The sequence below is a fragment of the Rattus norvegicus genome, chromosome 1, assembly GCF_036323735.1.
Source record: "Rattus norvegicus strain BN/NHsdMcwi chromosome 1, GRCr8, whole genome shotgun sequence".
Classification (NCBI taxonomy): Eukaryota; Metazoa; Chordata; class Mammalia; order Rodentia; family Muridae; genus Rattus; species Rattus norvegicus.
In genome coordinates, this window is record NC_086019.1 from 106687508 (window position 1) to 106708861 (window position 21354).

Consider the following 21354-nt stretch of genomic DNA (forward strand, 5'->3'; position numbering starts at 1 on the left):
TCCCTTTACAAGGAGAAACAATGAATTCAGCAGATAGTTCCAGAGAAAGAACTGATGAACAGTATAAAGGCCCAGCCCCTGCCCGACTAAGGCTTTAATTCTCATGACCAGGAATAACTGCATAACGCAGAAAGTAGTAACTACTGATGAAGGACAGTGCAGAACGGAGAGTTGCTAGAGTTTGCAAATAAAATGGCATTTGGAAACCTTTGTTATTAAATTTAGCTGGGTCTCCTATACCTCAGCTGGCAAATTTAGAATTTAACAGCTACAGTTGGACTATGAGCACAGATTGAATCAAGAATTTAGCAGATATATTTACGTTGGTAAGAAATAAGATGAGAAATGTGACGAAGGTTGAGATGGTACTGAGGGCCAGGGTAGGAGGGTAGGGAGAAGCTTTTTAAGACAGAAGTCAGAGTGTGGCATCATTGCAGACGCTTTTAATCCCAGCACTTGGAATGCAGAGACAGGCGAGTTTAAGTCCAGCCTGGACAGCTAGAGCTACAATAGTGAGGTTCTGAGCGGGGAGGCAGGAAGAAATGAAAGTCCCAATGACATAGTATTTATTCCCTTTAGATTGACACAATTCAAATTCCAAATAAGCAATGCTGTAAAGGAAAGGGAAATGTACTCTCATGAAAGTATTTGAGGTCAGTTTGGTAAAATATAAAAGCCTAATGCTTTAGGTAGCTTCTTGTGTGCTAGACATGCTTCTAGGTTTTTTTTTTTAACATAAGCAATCAAAATTTCATAGCAAGCTTATTAAGTAGTGGTCGAATTGAATGACTGAGTTCTTCCCAAATATTGTCTGTGTCAGCATTGACTTCATGCAGTTTTCTAGAGTATCTTATTATTGTGGTTTGTTGTTTGTCTGTTTTGAGACAGTATTTCTTGACAACCTTGGCTATCCTGGAACTTACTCTGTAGACCAGGCTGGCTTTGAATCTCTCGTAGAGATCTGCCTGCCTCTGCCTCTCTGGGTTACACGCCTGGCCTTAGTATTTTAACTTTGTGTATGTCGGTAGGTATGTGTACATCAGTATTGAAGGGCATCTGGTCTCTTGGAGCTGGAGTTCTAGGCAGTGGTGAGTTGTCTCATGTATAATCTGAGAACTGAACTTCAGTCCTCTGGAAGTGCTCATAACTATTGAATCACCTTTCCGGCCCCACACTTTTAATTTTAAAATTTTACTTTTAATTTAAAAATGTTAAATAACTACTTGGATGTAGAAATTATCTTTCTAGATGTATGTTCTGCCAAAACCAATAGGTGTGTATCCAAAGTCACTGGGACAGTTAGGTATTCACTGCAGCTTTAGAAGAGCAGAAGACTGGGGTCAGCTGAGAGAGCTCCTGCCACCAAGTCCAACAGCTCAACTCTGAGCCTCAGGACCCAGGCAGTGAAAGGAGAGACCTGACTCCTGCGAGTTGTCCTCTGACCTCCATGCATGCATGGCACGTGCACCTACACTCGCCCCTCCCCATCCCCCCAACTACACACACACCATAGAATGTCATTCAGGAAGTTAACAAAGGAAAACAAGAACAACATTAAAAAGGTCATGAATGTCTGCTGGTTGGGGAACAATGGAGTGGGAGTTTGTATCCCCCACAAAGAAGGAACTAGATCTGTATGTGTACCTGGGATGATCTCTGAGATCATTGTTGGAGAAAGTATGAAGTACGATATGTCCTAAAAGAGAGCGAATCCATCTCTAAGGTGCTGGAGGCATAGCTCAGAGCTAGAGCCTGCACTTGGCACACGTAGATCTCTCGCCTCAATCCCCAGCACCAAAAGAAAATTAAGGGTTTGTTTGTTTTTTAAGATAAATTTAAAGTATAGCTACATGTACAGGCTTGTCTATATGAGGGTTACAGCGGGCCAGAGATGATCTAGAAAATGGAAAGAATCAGTTCCAGTCAGGAAGGAAGTGGGTTTCCCACCACATCTTGGCTGTTTGAAAAAAAAATTTTTTTGGTGTGTGTATATGTAAATATTTCTATTACTAAGGTTTTTTTTTTTTGTTTTATCTTTTGAGAAGAGGATATGATATCATGCTGTTTTAGATTCATGAGTTATCATGAGTTCCTTTTTCAGAGTTCTCAAAGATAGCCTCAGTATTTGCCCCTTTCTGAGAATACCTTTACCACAAGAAACACATCCTTTGGTCCTCAAGAGTTGTGGTGAGCTTTTGTTAGGCAGGGCAGGGCTAGCCCTGTGGGCTCAGCTGTCTCAGTATCGTTCCTCCATAGTTCAGTAACCTCACCCTGACACACAACTTTTAAAGAGGCTTCAGCAAATGGTGAAAGAAGAGAGGACTCCTGTTAATGAACTCTGAGGGAAAGAAGCAGGTGTGTGCTCTTTAAGCCGGTTGGCGATGAAGAAAAGAGAGAGGTACACAGTTAGGGAGGGGCCACCTCAGGGCTGCTGGGAGAAAGGCAAACAGAGAGAGAGAGAGAGAGAGAGAGAGAGAGAGAGAGAGAGAGAGAGAGAGAGAGAGAGAGCCAGAGACTCCGCCAATCCCAGGTGTGCGGAAGCCTCCCTAGCTGAAGGCCGAGAGCTGGAGGTCAGCACAGAAAGCACAAGACCCTGTCTCAAAGTACAGCCATGGGATGAGTAACCGGCCTGAAGTCTCGAGGCTTTGAAGGGAGTTCAGGACTTCAGTCATTCTCTTCTGAGGCTGATCTTTCCTCTTTCCTTTGGCATACTCCAAGGGCTTCTTCTAAACGATGACTTAAGAACTCTCTTATTTAAGAAGTATACAAGTAGAGGCTGGAGAGATGGCTTGGTGATTAAGAGCACTGACTGCTCTTCCAGAGGTCCTGAGTTCGATTCCCAGCTACCAGATGGTGGCTCACGACCATCTGTAATGGGATTTGGTGCCCTCTTTTGGTGTGTCTGAAGACAGCTACAGTGTACGCACATAACATATAAAATAAATAAATAGAAATATAGAAGTAGTTACTTGTATAAGAAGAAGCCATACTTTTTTCTTGGTATACAAGTAAACAAGAAATATACAACTAGCACTTGCCCAGGGTGCACCAGGCCCTAGATTTAACTGGGAGCACTGCACAAACAACCCTGAGTGCTCCAGGCCCTCAAATGTGTTTATTTAAACTATAATTTTGTGTTCTTGGCTTATGTATTAAGATACTGGTTTCTGATAGAATCTATAATCCTAGCACCCCTCAAGCCCCTCCCCCCCCCAGACAGAGTCTCAGTGTAGCCTCGGATATCCTGGTATGCTCTATGAAGACCAGGCTGGCTTGGAACTCCACCCTCCCCCATCCCCCTAAATGCTGGAATTAAATTAATTAATTTAATTAGATAATTAAATTAATTAAAGGCATGTACCACTACATCTGACTAATCTTATTAGCAGTTTTGAGGCTGAGGCAGGAAGATTTAAAAAAAAAAATTAGGGCCAGCCTGGACTACAGATGAGACTCTGTCTCGAAACAATCATACGAACAAACAAACAAAGAAATGACACGTTGTACACTGTTCATTTGTACAAGTTTTAAGTAAGGTCTGACTGTGTTCTGCCCATGCCCCCCTCCAAAACATATATTGAAAGTCTGTTTTCCGGGCATGAATGTGCTTGGAGACAGGCCCCTAATGATAATGATCAAGACTTAAGTGAGGTCATCGTGGGGCCTGACCCAAATGACTCATAAAAGAGGAAGTCTATAAAGGTAACTGGTCGTAAAGGTCAAGCGGGAGGCAGGCGAATCTTTTGAGTTTGAGGCCAGCCAGGGCTACATAATGATGCCTGTCTCAAAAATAGAATGAAGTAAAAGTAAATAAATCATAAAAGAAGGAGAAAGACAACCAAGATATTTGAGATAAACCAAAGGGCCAGAGGCCAGGACGTGGCACAATGTTTTCCCACCCAATTAAAAGGCAAGAATGTTGACGAAAAGCAAAAGGCAAGGAGGATGGACTTGGCAGGTCATGGTCTGTGGACACTTTCCTTTATTGTGAAGTGGTTGAAGTTTCCTGGTACCCGTGCAGCAGCAGTTAAAATGGAGGTCCATCCCCCGACATAAAAGCCACCAGTGCACATGGATATGTATACAATATTTACTGCAGGCTTATGTGCTTCATCAAAACCCTGGAAATAACCCTCAGGATGTTCTCAGGAGGGCAGGAACACTCACGGTGACCCACTCAGCCCATGATATCGGAGCAGGGAAGTTCAATGTGAAAGAATCACGAAGTATATGGGCTTTGAGTAATGAGGGGGTCGGTTAGTAAGAAGAGACTTTCTTGAAAGCTCTCTCTTGTGTGTCCATGGGTATGCTCCTTATGTACATCCCTCATGTGCTACAACTTGGTTTTTAAGACAGGGGCTGTCTCGTTGGGACCTGTGGCTCTCTGACTACGAGAGCCCCACAGATAGTCCTGTCTGCTGACCCAGTGATGGAATTCACCACCAACTCTCTGGCATGACACCCGAGAAAGAGTTTCCTGTCCCTTCAGGACTGAGATTCAGGAATCTTGGAGATGATGGGTCTATGGGTCACTGGGTAACAGATCTGTGGAACTTGCTGGAAATCTGCCTGGTGGAACTTGATGTCTGCCTGCTAGGGTGCTGGGGGCAGTCTTATTGTAGTTCTTCCTACAGGGCTGCCTGAGGGTGAGGGTGGGAGGAGACTGGGGAGGGTGCTTGCTCAGCAAACTCTCATACAGCAGGAGCCTGGGGCCCCAGAGACCAGGATGGAATCCGTCCAGGGTTGGGGTGGGGGTGGAGGGCACAGGATCTAGGATATCTTGTACCTGGTCTTTCCATGTTCCTCTGGTGCCCTCTAATGACTGAACTTCATCACTGTAAAGAAAAATATTTAAAGGGTCCAGAACTGTTTCCCATTGAGCAGTCAAAAAGGGTACATTTGGAGCTGAGACAATAAATTGTTAAATCGGTCAGGTTCTACTTGCCACAGAATTATTTGTAATGGCTAAGAACTAGAAACGACACAGGCATTCTCAAAATGATAATGAAAGGACCTGCGTATTCTCAAAGAGTAACGACTGATCAAGACTACTGAACACTCATTCTGTGAGGTGTTGTGGCAGACACTTTGAAATGTAGCAATTAGCAGGTCACACCTGTGACCCCAGGACTCTGAGGCAGGTGGATCTCTGTGAGTTGAAGTTAGCTTGGCTCAGGCCAGCCTGAGTTACACTGTGAGGCTGAGAAACACAGCAAGACCCCTAACAATACAGCAGCAACAAAAACCAACAAGAAGTGACAGATATATAGCCATTGTTCTGGAGGGATTGTGGAGTGTTGGCTTCTCTAAATTTTATTTCCTTCCTTTTAAAAGAAAGGGTCTCGCTCGTGTAGACCATCCTGACCTTTGACTGGCTGGGTGACAAAGGTTGACTTTGGATAACCTTGAACTTCCGATCCTCCTGCTTCTACCTCCCTAGTATTGGCTTTCAGGCAAGTAGCACACACACCACACCTGGCTTCTAGGGGCTTGTAATTGCTTTCTGTGAAGTGAAAAAGGACAAAAGAAAAGGAGGGGGTGGGGGTGGGGGGATAAAAATATCTCCAAGTGGGACTGGAGCGATAGCTTATTGGTTTAGAGCACTTGCTGCTCTTGCAGAGGACTGGTTTCAGTTCCCAGAGCTCATGTGGTAGCTCACAACCACCTGTAACTACAGTTCCATGGGATCTGTTGCCCAATTCTGGCCCCTGGGAGCACCAGGCGTGCACTTACACACAGGCAGAACACTCATACACATAAAGTCTTTTCTAGAAAAGTATCTTCAATAGAAGATGGGTCTGGAAAGAGCTTCAAGATCTAGGACTTGTCCAGGGTTCACCAGGCCCTAGTACTGGGGGTACTGCACAAACAACCTCCATCAAAAATACAGGGAGGAAGAAATGACAAGACAATAAAAGACTTAGACTTGCTTGTTGCCTTCTCCCCAACTCTGTCTCTCAGAAAGTCTTGTGGGCCTTAACCCCCTAGGGTGAGATCACCAGGTATGCCACCTTATCCCTTTTCCTTGTGTTTTTTATTTGCTTACTTGTTTATTTTGTGGCGATGAGGATTGAACCCAGGGTCTTCTCCATGTTAGGCAAGTGTCTAGCTACACCCCTGTCCACTTTATACTGGGCAAAAAGGGAGAGATGACTTCTGTGTTTAGCTACTTGAAGCTGATTCATTAATTAAGGTGTGCATATGTGTAAAAGACATGCCCCTTTCCCCTTTTTCTTGAGTCTTTGTGAATTTCCCATCATGCCTATCAATCCCACTCATTTTCCTGTCCCTCCATATCTACTCTCTGCCTTTGCAACCTCCCCTCTGCCTCCACAAAGAAAACAGATAGACAGATAGACAAATCTTGCCATTGAAGCTTCAGTGTGTCAGATACATCTCTTTTGCCTAAACAACTTTTTTTTTTTTTGCAAATATTCAATTTAATGACTCATTGGTCTGGTTGGCTTCTGGACTCCTCCCAGATATCTGTTGTTGTCCTGTCTCATGGAGTTCCTGCAGCTTTGTTTCTGGAGGACTGGTCCCTTCATGCACTCCATCAGTTCATAGATGGGGAGATGTTGGGGTGGGCCAACTCAGAGGTCTGGATCTGGACCTGGGTGATAGCTGAGTTGGTCAGCCTGCCAGCTCCGTGTTCTCACACCATTGGGGCCAGCTCTACTGTGCTGCCCAAGTAAGGTGTGTGTGTGGTGTGTGTGTGTGTGTGTGTGTGTGGTGTGTGTGTGTGTGTGTGGTGTGTGTGTGTGTGTGTGGTGTGTGTGTGTGTGTGTGTGGTGTGTGTGTGTGTGTGGTGTGTGTGTGTGGTGTGTGTGTGTGTGGTGTGTGTGTGTGTGTGTGGTGTGTGTGTGTGTGTGTGGTGTGTGTGTGGTGTGTGTGTGTGGTGTGTGGTGTGTGGTGTGTTCATGGTCATGTTCGCGGTCTTCCAAGTGTGGGGCTGGAGAGATGGCTCAGCTATTAAAGGCTAGGCTCACAACCCCAAAATAAAAGTGATGGACATTCTTAAGACACGAAAAGTATCATGTGAGTGTTTGAAATGTGTTTGAAATGTGTACTGATCTGTGGGGAAAGGTGAACATAGAAGGACCTGGGCTTATTGTTACAATGTTCAGGGGTGGACATTCACCCGGATAGATCTACCTCAAAATGATAATGGTATGTTGTATTGATTAATTTTTACTCTCTATGCACATGGGTATTTTGCCTTCTTGTGCACCTGGTGCCTGTGGAGGCCAGAAGAGGGCATCAGATGCCCTAAAATTGGAGTTACAGATGGCTGCGAGCCACCATGTGGGTGCAAGAGATTGAAACCAGGGCTTCTTGAATGGCAGGTATCTACCAACTGAGTTACACCCCCAACTCATGGCAGTTAGGTTTTCTGATAAAATTACAGATGACTTTTAAGGAATTAAAAAAAAAATACTGTTTTGAAACAGGATCCAACTCTGTAGCCCTGGCTGACCTTGAACTCACAGAGATCCGTCTGCCTCTCTCGCCTTTAGTGCTGGAACTAAAGGTTTGCATCAGCATGCCCAGGTATTTTTGTTATTTTTAGCTAAGTGTAGGCATGTGTGTCTCTGTGCAGGTATATGCACATGAGTGCAGGTGACCTAAGAAACTAGATAGAGGAGGCTGGGTCCTCTCGAGCTTGAGTCACAGCAGTTAAAAGCTGCCCAAAGTTGGAGGAAGCTTCTGGAATAAACACTCGAGCACCAGACAGGGTGGAAGAGAAGAGATATCCTCACTGGACTGAAGCCAGGACAGCCCTGAAAGGCTGGGTCCAGTTTGCACTCTCATTTTCTACTCTAAAACCACAGTGTGGGTGGGCAAGCAAGTGAGATCTTATAGAAGCACAAGTGGCAGTCAGTCAGTTGTCAAGGGCAATGGCCCATTGTTTCGGCTCCTTCTCCAGGACATTCTGTTCCAGGTAGCAAGGGAAGTCACTCTTGACAAATGGGCAGTGCAAGCAGCACTTTAAGTCACTAAATAGTCAATGTCTGATAATTGGTCATTCCTACTTTAGTGCACTACACAACACAGGTGCTAGGAAGTGAACTCAGGTGCTTTGCAAGAGCAGTAAGCACTCTTAACTACTGAGCCATCTCTCCAGCTCCTGTGTCATTTTTTTATTGTATTTAAAAAAGATTTATTTATGTATATGAGTGCTCTATTTGCATGTGTGCCTGTGCGACAGAAGAGGCATAAGACAGAAGAGGGCATCAGACCCCATTGCAGGTGGTTGTGAGCCACCGTGTGGTTGCTGGGAATTGACCTCAGGACCTCTGGAAGAGCAGCCAGTGCTCTTAATTGCTAAGCCATCTCTCCTACGTAATTTTTTATTGTATTTTTGTAAACAAAGCACAAGTGAGCACCTCCATCGTTCTTCTCACCTTCTCGTAGTGATTGAATGGATACATCACAATCTACTCCCTGTTGGCTGACATGCGGTTGTTTGAAAGAACATGGCTTTTAAAGGGCCAGATGCCGCAGCCTCCCTGCAGCTCTCTCTAGCACAGGGAGCTTGGGTCCTGAAACCCTGGCTAGGGGTGTTGAGGGAATGAAGCAAGGACAGATGTACGTAGACTTGCGCAAAAGAGCTGGGTTCGGGTGGGGGTGTGTTCACTCTGAGGACGTGCCACCTAATTGCCACCTGAAACAGAATCTCAGATGTTTCTTATTTAGAGCACAGCAGGAGGGGTGAGCGTCAGTAGGAAGGAGGTCTATGTAGGGAGCATTTCCCTCAGGCTGCAGATGTGGGAGAGAGGAAACCTGTTGTTCCTGTTGTTGTCTGTACAATTGGTCACTCCCTCACAGGAGAACCTCAGAGGGAGGCTTTGCCGTCCCCCTTAGCCTTCCCTGGGGAAGGCTTTGGCATTTGCAGGAGGCTGAAGCATTGGAGTCCTTGACATGGCCGTGCCCTGTCTACAGTACAAGCTCACCCCGGGCTCCCTCCAGAGGATGAAGCACTCTCTGGGCTGTGGTCTAGCAGCAGCTGCAGTGCCTGGTGAGTATTTGGCCCCTCAGTACTCTTTGGATAAGCCGTGTTGAACTAAATCATGGGATGTAAACCTTCCCACCATTCCCAAAAGCTTATGAAAAGTCAGACTTCTCCTTTGCTCTGAGGATTGGCTTGGAGGCTCCTCTGGCGGCTCATTCAGATCCGTGCTTAGAAGAAGGGTGTTCTCAGAAGAGGCATCTCTGCCACACCCCCTGAACCTCCCGTAGTCTCTCCGTCTTCTTAGCTCTCTTATTCTCAGTCTTTTTTTTTTTTTAAAGATTTATTTATTATATATGCGTACACTGTAGTTGTCTTGAGACACACCAGAAGAGGGGATCGGATCCCATTACAGACACCATGTGGTTGCTAGGATTTGAACTCAGGACCTCTGGAAGAGCAGTCAGTGCTCCTAACCACCGAGCCATCTCTCCAGCCCACTCTTAGTCTTAATAAAACTTGTCTCCAGGGTTTAGAGCCATGCCCACTCTTCTCTCTAAAGCCCAGCCATGTTTAGATGTACATATTGTTTCTGTCTACTACTCTCTCCCACCTCAAGGCCTGCTGTGGCCTGGGGACCCTTTCTCCTAATAAACTGCACCCTTCTGGAGGGGATCATATACCATCTTCCTGTCTGGACCAACTGCTGCTGTTCCCTTTCACTATGTTTAACAGTTTCCAGTATGGAATCATTATGAGCTGTGTTGCTAAGAATCTTCTAGAAGAGGTGGTTTTGGGCAGGGAGCTAAGTCTGTAGATAAAAGTGCTTTTATTGCAGGACTGATGACCCAAGTTAGATTCCCAGAACCCATGTGAAAAGCCGGAAGCAGTGGCATATGCATGTGGTCCCAGTACTCCTGTGTGGAGGATGGGAGTTGAGGAAGAGAAAGAATGACCAATGAAAGCATATGGACCAGACCCGCTGGAGTTGAACCTTAGAGAGGCTTATCTCAGCACCTGGCCCCTGTGCCCAAATGCCTCCCAGGATGAAAGATTGTTTATCTCTCTCTTGCTGGTGATGGAACCCTGGGCGTGTGTGAGTGCTCTACCATGAGGTGGACCCCACTCCCCCATTTTGTGTTAAAACAGTTTCCCATGGATCTGGGAAGAGAAGGTTCAGTTGGTAAACTGCCTGCTACAGAAGCATGAGAACCTGAGTTTGGAGCCCAGAACCCACCTAAAAAAGTTGGGCACGTGTTAGGGAGGCTAAGCGAGACAGAAAGAACCCTGGGGCTCACTGACGCATCTGGTTAGTCAGGTTAGTGAGGGATGCTGAAACACAAGGAGCACCAACCAACCACAAAAACACCAACCTGCCTATGCTTTCATCACTTACTCCTAGAACAGTGCTCTGAGCCCCCAGCTCTGCTGCCATAATGTACCGACACATGGCACCTTCCTGTCCCACAGCCACAGTCCCTCGGGAAACAGTCCCAGTCCACTGACTTCCCCTCCTCTGTGAACATTCCCCTGGAAACCAAGGCTGCAAAGGATAGCTGTTATTTGGATGCAGGGGATATTGGGTCCCCCTTTGGGGTGCTTAGTGTCATTAATAAAACAACTTAAGAATGAAAGATGGAAAGATGATGACTCAAGTGCTTAAGAATACTGGCTGTTGGGGCTGGAGAGATGGCTCAGCGGTTAAGAGCTCTGACTGCTCTTCCAGAGATCCTGAGTTCAAATCCCAGCAACCACATAGTGGCTCACAACCATCTGTAATGGGATCCAATGCCCTCTTCTGGTGTGTCTGAAGACAGCTACAGCATACTCATATACATAAAATAAATAAATCTTAAAAAAAAGGAATACTGGCTGTTCTTTCAGAGGACCTTGGTTCAATTTCCAGCACCTGCATGAAGGTTCACAACCATCTCTAACTAGATCCAGGGGATCTGACAACCTCTTCTGATCTCCTGAGGCACCAGAGTGCACCAGGAAGCACATGTGGTGCACAGGAATATATATGTACAGACAAACACCCATTCCAAAAAATAAAAATAAGTAAATCTTTTTAAAAAAAAGGGTTTTAGGAGTAGACCCAAATCAAAACTTGAGGACCATTTTATTAGAGTTAAAAATAACCACATTGCAGGAAGCTGTAAACTTCAGCAGTTATCCGGAGGAGGGCAATGAAGAAATGGACGAAAAAGTCATGCAATTTAACCTGCCAGAGAGGTCAGCTACATGGTAGACACGCAGCCGCATGGCAGGCGGGCAGACATTAGACAATGAGTGCTGGGGGGAAGCCCAAAGTGCTGAGGAAGGCATACTTAGAAATGAGAAGGAGGAAAAGGAAAGGTCACACTCCCCTTGAGTGATCCAGAAAACGGTCTGTCCCTCACACAGCTGCAGCCCGTGAGGCTCCGCACTGGGGCAGGGTAGGAATGACACAGTAGCCTTGAAGACAGTTCTCAACTTGTGGTTTGCGGGGGTGGGGGTTTGGGGGGGGGCAGTGATCTCATAACAGAGACTCACATTATGGTTCATAACAGTAGCAAAATTACAGCTATGAAGTAGCAATGAGAATAATGTTATGGTTAGGGGTCACCACAGCATGAGGAACTGTGTTAAAGGGTCGCAGCACCAGGAAGGTTGAGAACCGCTGCATTAAAGGACTAATTACCTCACCTACCTCTTTTAGATGGTGTAAGGTGGGACTTCCTTGGGGTAGTCCCTTAGTCAAAGTGACTGAAACAGCTCATCAGGAGTCTCAGGTCTCCGCCCAGACCAGAGCGTCTTTAGATTTTTGCCTGGCTGAGATCACTCATTCCTGAGGCAGTTTTGAATGACCATGGCCCAGCTGCAGATTCTGCTTGTTCCAGACAATATGCCCCATTATGGAATGGCTTTATGGAATGTAAGAAAGTCACAGATTGTCAGGTGTCCCCGCCAGCGGGGACCCAGTTATTCAGGGTCCCGAAGAGGCTTTCTACCTGTGGGCCAAAATGGGGGTGAAGAGAAGAAGGAGACCAAGCAAAAGTTCTGTTGTCAAGGTCTCGTTTATTGGGATGAACATTGCAGCTTTTAAGGCTTTCAGGTAGGGGGAGTGACCTTTGTGAAATATGAAGGAGGGGGAGATGAGGGTATAGGCAGTGATAGCTGGAGGCAAAGAAGTCAGGCGATGAGGTCAGGTGGTGGAGACACTGGGTGTTGACTGAGGAGATAACTGGTATCTGCTCAAGCTGAGGCATCCCTTGAATGTTATACTCCTGTGCTGTAAATTCATGGGAGAGGCTTTATCCAACAATCTTAAGATTTATGGCAGTCATCTTCGGGGTGAGTCTCTGTGGCCAAACAGCCCAGAGTCACTTTGAACCATGCAGTCAAAAAGCGGCTAGGCCCAAATCCAATATGGCTCCGTGCATCTCCCCCATTTTTCTTTTATTAAAAAAAACCATTAGGTGGAAGTAGTGGTCTGAGAGAGATCAGACATGCCTCACAGAGTGCCCAGCTCGGCCATGGCAAGCCACTCTTGCAGTTAGGACTGCACCCCAATGGCTAGGAATGAACTTATGCTGTAACACACCGTTCTGGGCTATACGTGTGTGTTATTGGGGGAGAAACTGGGCAGAGGAGCATTTGACCGGCCCGCACGTTTAAACGGGGTGTAGCCACCTCTGTCTTAGGATCGACCTCTCAAACCCCAGCCTTATCTGTCATAGGATCACCTTGTCGCCCCCAAGGTTCCTGTCTTAGATTGGTCAAGGGTCAGAGGAGGTTGCCCGTCCCTGAGGATAGCTACATCAGGTCATCTTCTCATTCCTCTCACTTGAGCCCAGGGGCGAAAGAGCAAGGGCCAGATGGCATTAATATAAGAGATTGTGGAAATTGAGCCTCTCCCGATAAGTTGTAGGCACCTCATCTGGTTCTCCTCAGCTGTTATGGCCATACCACCAAGGGCCTAGTCAAGCCTCTCCTGTAATAAAATTTAGAATTCCCAATTGTTAGCAACTACTCCAGAAAGTTCACCCACTGTGCTTGCTTAACAATAGATTGGGGGAGGGTAGCTCCAGACACTGCAGACACAATGGCTGCAGCAGTAATGGCTGTTACAATAGCAGCAAAAATGCCAAGGTCTTTCCCAGGACAGTTCAGGATCGGTCATTCTTCTCTGGAACAACCAGCAGGCAATGGGACCATGTCTGAGATCTGCAAAACAGGGCAGAGTTCCCCAGTCCACAGCAGCTTCCACCAAGCAACAGTGCACAGAGGGTCGGAGCGCAGGCCGTGGTGGGACGGGACACAATGACTGCAGCAACGCCAGAATTTCTGTGATGACAAAAGATGAGTGGGAATCCTCCATATTCCTCCAAGGACACAGGAATGACTCCAGGGACCCGAACCAGGAGAGCTGAATCTTCATGCTCCCAGGATCAGCAAGTCTCACCAGCCACTCGGGCAGCTGGCACACTCCTGTAGCATCCTGTAGAAAAAACACAAAGATTCCCTCTTCCCCATATAAAATATCTGAACAGGATCATGCCAATATGTGGATCTTTCTATTTCACCTAGGCAGAAGTATGCCTAGCTGTAGGGTGCCATAAACTCAGAGTGTTCCTTGGCATCCAAATTTTAAAATTGAAATAAAAGGAGCATATTTTAGCATACAGGGATAACTCCCCTTTTTATTTATTAAAATGTTGTTAAAATATTATTTATTAAGATAAGTCCTTAAGGATTAAATTGAGGACACTGAGCACTTGTATTTATAAATTTACTTTTATACCAAATTATTGTCTCCAGCATTACTGTTTTGGATATATAAAGAATGAGATTTTTTTACTAACTGTTCCTATGTAAGGCCTATAATCTGCCTGGTATCATTGTCCTCCCTTGCTAAGGGGTCTAGGCAATCTAATTTGAGTTCTTAAATGGCCTATAAAGGAACAGTACTTAGTGCTCTTAACCACTGAGCCATCTCTCCAGCCCCTCACCAGCTTTATTTACTTAAACATAAGCATTAATTAGAGATGCCAAATCCTATAAATATTGTCCAGATTTAGTCGCACTAGAAATCCCTGAGCTGGTAGGGTGAGGCTGGGAGTTGAAAGTAAGCAAATGGAGTCTTCCTCTTTTCAAGAGGGTGTGTTATTAACTCCATTACCATTTTCAAAGAGCTGGGTCTATGGTTTTGTTTAGTTGTCTGAGCCAGAGCACTGAAAGGACAGTGAGTTGTCAGACAATTTACACTGAAATCACTCACTGATTTCATGTAGAAAACTTGTCTCTAATAAAGCATTAAGTAATTGTAAAATTTGAGGGCTAGTAGTATCTAAAAAAAAAAAAAAAAAAAAAACAAAAGAACGAAAACTTTTTAATCAATTGTAAAACCACAAGCCACACATTGGCTATCAGCGTATGAATTGAAAGCTTGATTTTTAACATTTAAAAACAGTGGCTACAGCACGTAATGTAATTTAATAATCTGTGTTGAAGCGGGGGAAACTCAAGAGAATAAACAAGTGATCCAATCATACATGTAGCCTTTTCATTAGATGAACCACCTATAAATACACTAAGCGCATTTTCTATGGGTTGCATGCACAAATTTACAGTAAATACAAAAGCATGCAAGGAGTAAAATTATCAATTTTGCCTGAAATTTGTATATGTAATAGGCCAAATATCAGTATTTTGTAATAACCAATTTGATTGCTGTTTGGAATAAGGTATGTTTCACCAGGTTTCTTTTTAAAATACTTCCATGACTCTAGCCTACAATTTTGTACTAATGACAAAAGCTTTATCTCCAATGAGGATAACAAAGTTAAGTCCTCTGGTAAGGTGAGGTACTTTGGCAATTAACATATCCTTAGAAGCTTAAAATTAGTTTTAAATATTAAAAATGAATATTGAATCTTCTCTGGAGCAATAGTTACTCCCCAAATGTTAAAGCTCATTTTGAGAGCAAAGGTTTGTAGTAAAAATGTCCATATACACTGAAAGATTCAAAGTTCTAACTTCTTACATTGAAGAAGCAACAAAATTACATAATATAAGGCTAGTAGCCACTCTTTTGTAAAAAATTTTTAATGATATCACTTCATGGGCTCTCTAAAATTATAAGCAAGCTCACAAAATAAAAACTCACAATCGCCAGGATGTAAACAAACTGCATAAAAACAATCCTCTAAATCTATCTTGAAATGGCAGTTGGAGTAAGCAAACAAGCTGTAATGCTCTCACAAGTTCTAAAACCTCATCAATCCTTCGTAAATCTTGTAACAATCTCTACCTGTTTGATTTTTTTCTTAATTATAAATAAGTTTGAGTTAGTCAATGTAACACTGACAGTCTTTAATCACAATCTTTAAGATCTCTTTGTAACACCAGAGCACAGCCACAACTTTGGAAAGTCACCTGAGTTCTGAGTATGTGACTAGGCAGCTGTTCTTGGGGCAGTGGAATTAGCATCAAAATACAGTAACTTTAGGGCAAACCACACCTTTGGCTATGACTGCCAATTCCTACGTATGAACGCATGATGGTGCGGTCTCCAATACCTCAACAAAGAGACGTTGCCCTAAAATCTTTTAGAAGCCTGGTTTCTAGAATAAGAATTCCATAAAAATATTACCTCAATTTGGACCTGCTTCCCTAGGTTGGCTCATATCCAAATTACAGTTTTAAGCCAACTTTCTGTTACCAATGTTACACCTTTTAAGCTGTGAAGCTCCTGGTGTCTTTAGGATCAGCTAGTATAAACATTTAGCCAGCCCCTGGGGAGCTTGTCCAGCAGACTTAGGCTTCTAGCTACAGATGTAGGCTCCAAAAGCCAATTGAAACTGTTTTTTATGCATTGTTCCCTTCTTTAAACGAGTTCAAACCAAGTCAAGGTGTGAACGACTGGCAGATAAAGTTTTTATCATTTTTTCTTTTGAACACGAAACATAAAACATTTAAACAACGAGAAACAAAGACCACAGACATAAACTGACAGACATGGATAGCTTGGTGCACCAAGGACACACAATAGACATAGAGGGAAAAAACTAAATGGTGTCCCACGATAGGGATCCACATATCCTACCTATGGAACCCAGAACTAGAAATAAGCATTTCTCCAATAGGAGCCAGCAGAGAGGCAGGACGTCTCCTGCCTTTCTTCTGTTCCCAGGAGAGCCCTGAAAAGTTTTTCTCTTTCTCCAAAGCATCCGTGGAGAGTCCAGGAGGACTGTTTTTCCCAAACCCATTATCTCTCATGTCTAGGGTGTAAACTATCTCTAGTCAGGATCCAAAGACTAAAATATAACTCTAAAAGAACGCATATGCAAAAACACTTTACCATTACCTTGTCCCTTTTTTATTACAAGTTTTACTTAAGCTAGCCCCACACTGCTTAAAATTAACCAGGGATACCTTTCATCAATAAAACAAAAAAACTTGATTAAATCCTTTTTCTTAACTCTTAATCCTCTCTCCCTGAGTGAGCGCTTGATCTCTCCTATGAAACAAGCCTCCTAAATCCATACCTTCCCCATGGCAATTAGACGACAATTATTCGACCGGTCCTTACCTCCCTCTCTAGGGACACACGAGCGATGCGGCCTGAAGAGTCCTTGATTCCCGCTGCAGCTCTCTTATCTCCATCGTCCTGTAGTCGGCCTTGCTTCGGGGTCCCTGTGTTCGGGCGCCACTTGTCCCCGCCAGCGGGGACCCAGTTATTCAGGGTCCCGAAGAGGCTTTCTACCTGTGGGCCAAAATGGGGGTGAAGAGAAGAAGGAGACCAAGCAAAAGTTCTGTTGTCAAGGTCTCGTTTATTGGGATGAACATTGCAGCTTTTAAGGCTTTCAGGTAGGGGGAGTGACCTTTGTGAAATATGAAGGAGGGGGAGATGAGGGTATAGGCAGTGATAGCTGGAGGCAAAGAAGTCAGGCGATGAGGTCAGGTGGTGGAGACACTGGGTGTTGACTGAGGAGATAACTGGTATCTGCTCAAGCTGAGGCATCCCTTGAATGTTATACTCCTGTGCTGTAAATTCATGGGAGAGGCTTTATCCAACAATCTTAAGATTTATGGCAGTCATCTTCGGGGTGAGTCTCTGTGGCCAAACAGCCCAGAGTCACTTTGAACCATGCAGTCAAAAAGCGGCTAGGCCCAAATCCAATATGGCTCCGTGCAGTCAGGCATGGTGGGGCACAACTTCAGTCCCTGCACTTGGGAGGAAGTGGTGAAGGCGGGTGGTTTTCTATGAGTTGAGGCTAGCCTTGTCTACATAGAGAATCCCATAGGTTCTAGACTCTGGCTAGCCTGAGTTGAGGCTAGCCTGATTTACATAGAGAGTCCCATAGGTTCTAGACGCTGGCTGGTCTGCTAAGTTAGTACTTAATGGAGCCGAGCAAGATGCCCAAAGAAAAGAAGGCCAAGGGGAAGAAGGTGGTCCCGGCACCCATCATTATCAAGAAACAGGAGGCCAAAAAGGTGGTCAATCCTTTGTTTAGAAAAAAGCCTGAGAACTTCCGCATTGGGCAGGACATCCAGCCCTAAAGAGATCTCACGCGCTTCGTCAAATGGCCCCGCTACACCAGGCTGCAGCGGCAAACAGCCATCCTCTATAAGTGGCTCATGGTACCTTCTGCCATTAACCCATTCACCCAGGCCCTGGACAGGCAAACAGCGACTCAGCTGCTTAAGCTTGCCCACAAGTACAGGCCAGAGACAAAGCAGGAGAAGGAGCAAAGGCTACTGAGAAGAAAGCTGCTGACAAAGGGGACGTACCAGCTAAGAGACCGCCTGTCCTCAGAGCAGGGGTCGATACAGTCACTACCTTGGTGGTGACTGCCCATAATGTAGACCCCATTGAGCTGGTGGTTTTCCTGCTTGTTCTGTGTCAAAAGATGGGGGTGCCCTACTGCATCATCATCAAGGGAAAGGCCAGGCTGGGGTGCCTGGTCCACAGGAGACATGCACCACTGTTGCCTTCACACAGGTTAACTCAGAAGACAAGGGTGCTCTGGCTAAGCTGGTGGAAGCTATTAGGACCAATTATAATGACAGATATGACGAGATCCGCCGCCACTGGGGAGGCAACATCCTGGGTCCTAAGTCTGTGACTCGCATTGCCAAGCTGGAAGGGGCAAAGGCACTAAACTGGGTAAAATTACACTAAGTTTTCGGTACATAAATATAGTTACAAAATTAAAAAGTTAGTACACAATAAAGTTTTACCTTACAGTGGAAAAAATGTTGGGCCTGGTATGAAAATAGTGGCAATTAATGGGACTAGAGACAGCCAAAGATAATTCTGGCTCCTGATTTACAACATCCAAACTACAGTCATGATGATCAGCCTGTCTGTCAGGCAGCCTTGTTAACACAGGTGTGGCTGTTTTTTTGAAACTTCAGCTCACAGAGCCCTTGAAATAGAATTCTCAGGTAAACTACATGCTACCTAGTTAAATTGGGATTTTAGATAAATTCATTTTTTAAAAACTAAAAGTATAACTCAAATAAAAAGTTATTTGCTTTTCATCCAAAATTTAAATTTGCGTGTCCTACATTTTGATTTGCCTGTTTCAACAACCCTACTTAGAAACCAAGGGCATGGTTCCATCAGGAAATAGCCTCAGAGAGGGCCTGTGCTACCTCCTGCTTTACCACTGGGTGGCAGTAGAGCACTAAACAGCACAGGGGCCTCCTCTAGATGCCGCGTAGAAGAAGCTCGGATCATTCTGGGCTGGTGAGATGCTCAGTGGGTAAGGATGCTTGCTGCCAAGTGTAATGGCCTAAGTTCGATTCCTGGAGAGACAGAATTGTCTCCCACAAGTTGTATTCTGACTCCACACTTGTGCATGGACATGCGCGCGCGTGCGCGCACACACACAAACACACACACACACACACACACAGACGAATAAATACACGTAACCCCCCCCCCCCCAAAAAAAAAAAAAAACAAAACAAAACCCAAAGCCTCAGGGCAGGAGAGATGGCTCAGCAGTTAAGAGCACTGAATGCTCTCCCAGAGGTCCTAGTTCGAGTCCCAGCATCCACATGGTGGCCCACAACCATCTGTAATGGGATCCGATACTATTTTCTGGTGTGTCTGAGCACAGTGACAGTGTACCCACATAAAATAAATGAATCTTTAAAAAAAATCTCAAATTCATGCAGAAAAAGGACAGTGACAACTCACAGAAAAACGACATATACACGATGCATAATAAGTGTGTATAATAAACGATGTATAAAAGTATGAAAAGGTGCTTGGCCCCACTCATTACTGGTTTAGGAAAACAAAAAAAAACCACAATGAATTGTTTTCTGTCTCAGATTGCCAGAGGTTAAAATATCAAGCAAGACTCTTCACAGTGTTGGAAGAGTGAGGCAGAGTGAGCAGACACAGGAGCATCACCTTCGGAACGATATGAAGTCTGGTCAGAGGAGCTAGCTGCCTCCGTCAGTCACGGGCTCGCTCTGCAAGCCCAGGGACCTGAGTCCAGTCCCCAGAAATGACCTTCAGAAGCCAGGCATGAGTGGATGGTGGCTAAAGCGGACGCTCACACTGGTCACAGCACGGAGAGTAAGTGTAGAGCAGAGGGCCACAAGTGTGATATCTATACAACACCTCCCCCGAGGCTCAGGCACCATTTTGAAAAGGGGGGAGAGGAGGGACTGTATGAACCAGAGGTCAGGAAGGCCAGAGAGAAACAGTGTCTTCCAGATACGGCAGGACAGCAGCACCCACGAACTCACAGCAACTGTGGTCGTCTGAATGTGATCAAGTTGGTTAACATTCCAGCAGAAGTGGGGGGTTCTAGGCTTCCCCACCCCTAGTCTGAGGAGCTATTGACAGTTGACAGCTCCCGAGGAAGGAAGAGTCGGTTTTCTTTAGGGGTATGGCTCTTGGCAGGTTGACCATGACCAGTGGGTGGCCTCATACCCACGAAGCTATGGAGTGTATGCACCTCCGGCCTGGACTGCAAATCAATAAAAAGAGAGATCATGAAACTGGGAGTGGGCGGGGAGGTGGGAGAATAGAGTTATGAAGAGGAGTGGGCTGGGAAAATGAGATTACATTATCTACACGGTACACACATGCATGTGTGAAACTCTCCAAGAATTAACAAGACCGTGTTAAAAAAAGAAGTCAGGCATGGCGGCTGAGTCCAGCACTGAACAGGTGGAGACAGGTGGACCCCTCAGGCTTGCTGGCTTAGCCAAATCAGATAGTTTCAGGTCAGGGACAGATAAGGTGGACAGCAGTATCCTGGGAAATGATGCCCAAGGTTGATCCCTTCCCTCCATGTGCATTCACACACACACACACACACACACACACACACACACACACACACACACACACACACACCCAAAGCCAGAAATATACACAGCCTTTAATTAGGGAAATTAGTGAAACCCAAACTTTTATTCAGCAAATTTCCTTTATACTCAAAGGCATATAGGTAAATATTCACTTCAGTCTGTACCAGACAAAAACAAAGCACGAAACCCAGCCATCCGCCCAAGGGCAACTGGCTGAATAAATGATGACGCAGTCTATGGTAGAATTATAATTATAGGATCCTGCAGTGCCTTCGAAAATGATGCAGACTTGGCAAGGAATGTGAGTTGAAATGGGGTGACGCTGGCATTCGACATGGAGTCAGGAGGTCATTGTTAATAAGGGCTCAGACATTTCCACAGTTAAACCTTTGAACTGGGTATGACCTCCCACCCAGATTCAAGCTGCCCTGTGGGCTGAGCTGGGCATTATTTTCCCGGAGCATTTTTCACTCCTCACCTATCTTTCCTCTAGCAGACCCCTAACTCCAAACTGCCCAGGAACTGAGACCTGCTCAGCCCCCTTCTCAAACAAGATAATTTCACTTTCCCCAGAAATGGTCTTAGTTCCCTGACATCCAAAGCCATAAACACAGCGGCCACTCCGTAAGACCTTGGAGCACACTTTTAAGGCTGCTTGAATTTGTGCTTTCCAGGATCAGAGTAGCCCTGAATACATGCAGATTTCTTGGGTTTTGGCTATGTTAGTTTTAGTCTCAGTCAGCAGATCTTTATGGTAATGAGGGAAGAATTCTAAGGTATTTTGGTAGTTCAAAAAGCAAGGGGCTCTCCTTGCATACGTAGCAGATGTGCAGCTTGATCTCCATGTGGGTCCCAAACAACTGGAACGGGGGCTGTCCCCAAAGCTGCCGCCTGTATGTGGGATGTGTCCTTTTAGCTGGGCTGCCTTGTCTGGTCTCAGTGGGAGAGGATACACCTAGCCTCACAGTGATTTGATGTGTCAGGGTCGGGGGATAACCCCCGTCAGAGAAGAAGCTGAGGGAGGATGGGGGGAAGGATTGTGGGAGGGGGTGACCAGGAGAGGGGCAGTGAATGGGATG

The 21354-nt window shown here is 45.3% G+C and overlaps 1 long non-coding RNA gene and 1 pseudogene across 2 annotated transcripts in view; both read left to right on the forward strand.

Moving 5' to 3' along the window:
* The window catches only part of LOC134483110 (uncharacterized), a 46261-nt gene that overhangs the window by 1756 nt on the left and 23151 nt on the right, over positions 1-21354 (forward strand). The gene's annotated exons all lie outside the window — the stretch shown is intronic.
* Positions 757-21284, forward strand: LOC134483109 (large ribosomal subunit protein eL8-like; annotated as a pseudogene).